We start from the raw sequence: 5964 nt of genomic DNA, 5'->3' as shown, positions 1-5964 counted from the left end.
AGGGGGATTAGGCTAATTAGAAGGGGTTAGAAGAGTCTATAAGGAGTTTAGAAGAATCCAGAAGGGGGTTAGTGATCAAATGGGTGAGGATAAAAGGGGATTTTAATTAAAATAAAATTCATTTATTTCAACTAAAATTGTGCAACTTGCATTTGTAGGAAAATGCAAGTGGGAGGATTTTAGATATTTAAATAAATAAATGTGGAGAGGGGTTGATTAAAAAAATATGCTTTATTCATTTAATTAATTGTTAGAATATGGTTTAATGAATTAAATTAAATAAATTGAATATTTTTTTTAATTAATAGAAGAAGAGGTTTAAGACGAGTTAATTAAATATAATTAACTATTGATCGATGGTTAAATAATCAAATAAATACTAAATATTCATTCAATTAAGTGGATAGATTTGGGTGTCTACAATTTTTACACAAGATGAGTTACCTACTAGTGAGATCCAACATCAATATGATCCTTTAATAATTGTGGTTATCATAAACGATAGTGCAATAAGATGAACACTAGTGGACAATGGTTCTAGCCTTAATGTTTGTAGCATTAATTTGTTGCATAAAATCAATGTCGATACATCTCTCACTAAGCCTAATTCTCTTACTATTCGAGGCTTTGATAATGTTGTGAAATTTCATTAGGTATCATCACCTTGCTTGTTAAGGTAGGTCCTGCTACCTTACCCACACCTATTCATGTCATGCCTAGAAATTTGACATATAATTTTCTATTAGGGAGATCTTGGATTCATAGCATGCAAGTTTTCCCCTCTACATTGAATAGGAAAGTTAAATTCATTTACAACAATAAAACATATACCTTGCTAGGTGACACTAATCTCCAAGCTTGTTTGTAGACATCAACATCCAAATATTCTTCAATGGGTTCTTCCCCAACTATCTTAAATGATTCTTCCAAAACCTCTACTCCTACTAGTGTGTCTATTTCCTCAAATCCATCTCCTACCTCTAGTTCACCTCCCAATAATTCCTCAAATTAACCTAAGGTTCTTGAGGAAGAGTCTTCTCAGCATGATTCTACCACTGAGGATGCCTTCTCTCCTGAAAAGATTCTTGCAAAAGATGATTAGGATCCCTTGAATTTAATCCTACTTTCATATGATAATATAAGATTCCTCCTAAAGAACTCAAAGTCAAAAAGAATAAAGAAGAAGAAGAACCTAAAAAGCAATCCACTTCATCTGGGCCATTGAGTAAAAACTTTGTGGCGGCTTCTGAGATTTTATCTCCCTTTGTTTCTGATTTAGAGGATTTTGATCCTTCACTTTATGAAAAATATCCTTCTCTTTTAGAAATGGCTAACCCTTATGGTCCTGGTTTTCACATCCTAGCTAGGTGTGGATATAATGATAATGGTTGTGGTGCCCAAGAATAGGGGATAAAGGTTCCCTTGGAAAATAACTTCTGTGATACAACATTTGGACTTGGCTATGATCCTTTTGAGCATACTAAAGCTTCTAAGAGGCCATCTATTAGTGTTAATGTCATTTCCACTTCTCTCTCAATAAAATATCCAGAGTATATTGACTATGAGTCTTCTAGTGTCTTTTCTTTGGATGTCTTACCCACTAATGATTCCTTCGTTGAATCCCTAGGAGTCTATGACAACCTTCCTTGTTATCAAAATAATCATGGTTTTTCCTAATTTTCAAATATAAAAGATTACTTTGGGAAAGAAATAATTAATGATGAGATAGTTAAAGAATTTCCTCAGTTAAAAGACACTCCTCAACAAAGTAATCTCCTCATAAGTGACACTATTCATATCAGGATAGATCCTTGTATTGAAGATAAAGTCATTAAGATAGGGAAATGTCTTGGTGAAGAAGAACAAAAACAATATTCTAAATTGTTACATGAATTCCCTAAAATCTTTGCTTGGATATATTCTGACATGCCTGCCATTGATCCTAAGATCGCAACTCATAACATTGTCTTAGTTCTTGATGCTAAACCTATGAAACAAAAGATTCAAAAGATGAATCCTAAATTAGCCTTGCTTGTTAAGGTTGAGATTGCAAATTTATTGGATGTCGGATTCATCCATCCTATTGATTATTCCCCTTGGATTTCAAACATTGTGGTTGTGGCTAAATCTGATAACAAGATTAGGATGTGCACAAATTTTTGAGATCTTAATAAAGCCTCTTTGAAGGATGACTTTCCTCTCCCAAATATCGATATGATAGTGGATTTTGTAGCAGGCCATGCTTTATTATCCTTCATGGATGGTTTCTCAGGATATAATCAAATCTTCATTAATCCTCAAGATCAATTTAAAACTTCTTTCACCACCCCTTGGGGCACGTTTTGTTGGGTTATGATGCCTTTTGGATTGAAAAATGCAGGCGCTACCTATCAATGTGCTATGACCCTTATCTTTCATGATTACATGCATAAAATCTTAGAAGATTACATTGATGACATCTTACCTAAATCCATCCTACATGTAGATCATGTTAGGATCCTTCGTCAAGTCTTTGAGAGAATTTGTAAGTACAACATGTACTTGAATCCCCAAAAGTGTGTTTTCGGTGTGGATAGTGGAAAACTATTAGGATTCATAGTCTTGCATCATGGAATTGAGGTGGATACGAAGAAGATAGATTCCATTGTTAACGTGTTGCCTCCTAAAAATGTTTCCCAACTAAAATGTTTACAAGAAAAGATTCAAGATATTTGTAGGTTTGTTTCTCAACTTGCAGATCATACCTTTCCTTTTACTCAATTTCTTAAAAATAATATCACCTTTCAATGGAATGAGGATTGTCGTTAAGCATTTGAGGACTAAAAAAACATATTTGGCCAATCCTCCTATTCTTCAACCCACAGACCCTTCCAAACCCTTTATTTTATACATGGTTGCTTCATTTCATGCTCTTGCAGCCTTAGTAGCACAACATGATAAGGATGGTAAAGAATGTATGGTTTATTATATAAGTCTCACTCTACTCGATTATGAAGTCTAATATTTTGCAACAGAAAGACAGTGTTTGGCTTTGGTCTTTGCAACCCAAAAATTAAGGCATTATCTTTTGAATGTTGAAGTACATGTTATCATTAAATTTGATCCTCTAAAGCATCTTTTCTACAAAACTGATCTTTCAGGATGCTTAGCCAAGTGGGTTATGATGTTGATCAAGTTTGACCTAAAGTTTGCCTTGCAAAAGGTAGTTAAAGGTCAAGCATTGACCAACCACTTAGTTTAGGTTCCTTCTCCCTTCTCCCTACCTAACCCAGAGTCTTTTCCTGATGAATACATTCTCTCTATTGAGATTGACGAGATTTGGGAATTATATTTCAATGGCTCTAGGTGTCGTACAAGGTCAAGGGCAGGTGTTGTCTTAATCTCTCCTAAAATTAAACCTATCCCTTTATCATATCATCTCAATTTCTTATGTACCAATAACATTGTTGATGAGGATCTTATAGTTGGAATTAAAGCAACCTTAGCATTAAATGTGAAACATCTACATATCTATAAGCAAGATAAATTATCACAATATAGAGATTTAGCTATATCCTTGTCGCAAAAGTTTGATTCTTATACCATGGAGCTTGTTCCTCAAAAAGATAATCGACATGCTGATGCAATGGCATGTGTAGCCTCTCTTGTGTCTTTAGAGGACCCCTCGGTTGATCTCAGATTCACTATTCACAACCTTACTACCCCGGCTATTGCTGATAATCCTATCGATGTGGCATATTGTTGCATTATAGATTTTGATGAGTGGTAATTCCATATCGTGAGATATCTAAGTGATGGTACCTTTCCCGAGACTACGAACAAGAATACTAGGGCTAGGGTTCGCAAGTTGGCCGCTAGATATATTATCCTTTTTAATGTTCTTTATAGGAAGGGTTATAATGGTCTTCTCCTTCAATGTCTTAACAAATCTGAAATCCCTATTGCTCTTGAGGAAGCACATTCAGGTGCTTGCGGGGGGGATTTTGGGGGCAGATCCTTAGTTCAGATATTGCTCTGAATGGGATATTATTGGCAAACCATGCAAAAGGATTCCTTTGTGTTTTTTAAAAAATGTCATCAATGTCAGCAGCATAACAATTTGATCCATGCTCCCGCCCAAGAACTTCGATCTCAAGTTGCGTCTTGGCCCTTTTTTACATGGGGTTTGGATCTCATTGGTAAAATATCTCCTCCCTCATCTCAAGGACATAGTTTCATCATAACCGCTACTGATTACTTTACGAAGTGGGTAGAATCAGTTCCTCTTCGATCTACTACCGCTGAAGTAATTTTTCAATTCATTTTAGATAACATTATTTCCCAATTTGGAATACCTTTTTCTTTGGTTTTAGATAATGGAATGTCATTCAAAAACAAAGATGTGAAGAAATTTCATATTCAACATAAATTTTCTACACCCTACTATCCTCAATCAAATGGTCAAGCTGAATCTTCAAATAGAATAATTGAACAAATTCTTCATAAGACTGTGAACAAGCATGGTAGGGATTGGCATAGTCAGTTAATCTACACTCTTTGGGCTTATCGAACGAGCGTACGTATTGCTACGGGTTGTACTCCTTATAATCTTGTTTATGGTGCTAATGTCATTATACCTTTGGAGTTAGAAATTCCATCTTTAAGAGTTTCTCACAAGGGTATAGTAAATGATTAATCCCATAGAGAATAGAGGCTCCAACAACTTGAGATGTTTGACAAACGGCGCATAAATTCTCTTGAGCATATTCAATTGTATCATAAAACTTTACAACAAAGCTACAATGATAAAGTCATTCAATGTTAATTCTCAGTGGGTGATTTAGTACTTTATGAGAATCAATGCAACATGAATGCCTTACCTGAGGAGAAAGGAAAATTCAGCCCAAATTGGCTTGGACCAAATATCATTGTCGAAGTCTATGGATCTGGTGCTTGCAAGATAGCAGATGTGGAAGGTACGCCTCTCAAGGAACCCATAAATGCTATGCACCTTCATAGATACTATGCCTAGTCTCTCTATCTATCTCTTTATAGTTTATTCTCTATCCTTTTGTCTTATCTTTCTTCAAAATTGGATAATATGTTAGCATATCTTCATTAAAGTATGTGGTATTAAATGATATTGTATTATTTAGTCTACATTACTTCATTCTTGATAAGAATGTTTCTTCATTTTATTGTTTGTCTTGGATTCATTGATGTAAATTGTAATAGATTTACATTTTTATATGTGCTAGCATGTTATACAATCTCTTATGTGTTAAGTAGGGTTATATCATGTTGTGTTTAATTAGAGTTAATTAAATCACATTAGTCATATAATTCTTAAGCTTAACACATTTTTTTTCTACATCACCAAGGTAGTATTTAATTAAATACTTAGTTATTTAATTAAATCACACATATATCAATTTAATCATGAAGCATTGAGAAATCAATCACATGGAAATTAAATTAGACATACATGTTCATTACCAAATATGTTACTTTTAATCAAAGTAATGCATACATTGTTTTAAGAATTAAAATAACATGTTTGAGATAAGCATGAACATATATATCAATCAATGTCATAGCATGTATATCATTGTACATCAAAAAGTATCACAATATAGTCATCTCCTATCCCTAGGACTAGCAGTTGGAGGATGGTGAATAGATGTCCCCTCCAGATCTAGTTGTGGGGGTAGACCCATGGGTGTGTATCATGATGTGGAGCGCGAGTGACTCCATGAGGAGCTCCTACACTCCCTCTCCATCATGATCTCGCGATATTTAGTTGCCTCTGCCTAAGCCACTGCTAGATCTCACTCTGTCCGCTACAGCCTCTCTAACAAAGTACTCTATAGACCTCTATCTCCACCCAAATGGGGGTGAATAGGTCTTCATGCCACCCAACACTCCTCTGTAGTCTATGCACCAGCTGTGAGGAGCTAGGAATGTGTGCGGTCGTGATGGGGCCTG

This window comes from Cryptomeria japonica, chromosome 9 (genome assembly GCF_030272615.1).
Source record: "Cryptomeria japonica chromosome 9, Sugi_1.0, whole genome shotgun sequence".
Taxonomy (NCBI): domain Eukaryota; kingdom Viridiplantae; phylum Streptophyta; class Pinopsida; order Cupressales; family Cupressaceae; genus Cryptomeria; species Cryptomeria japonica.
Note: the sequence above shows the minus strand (reverse complement) of the source record.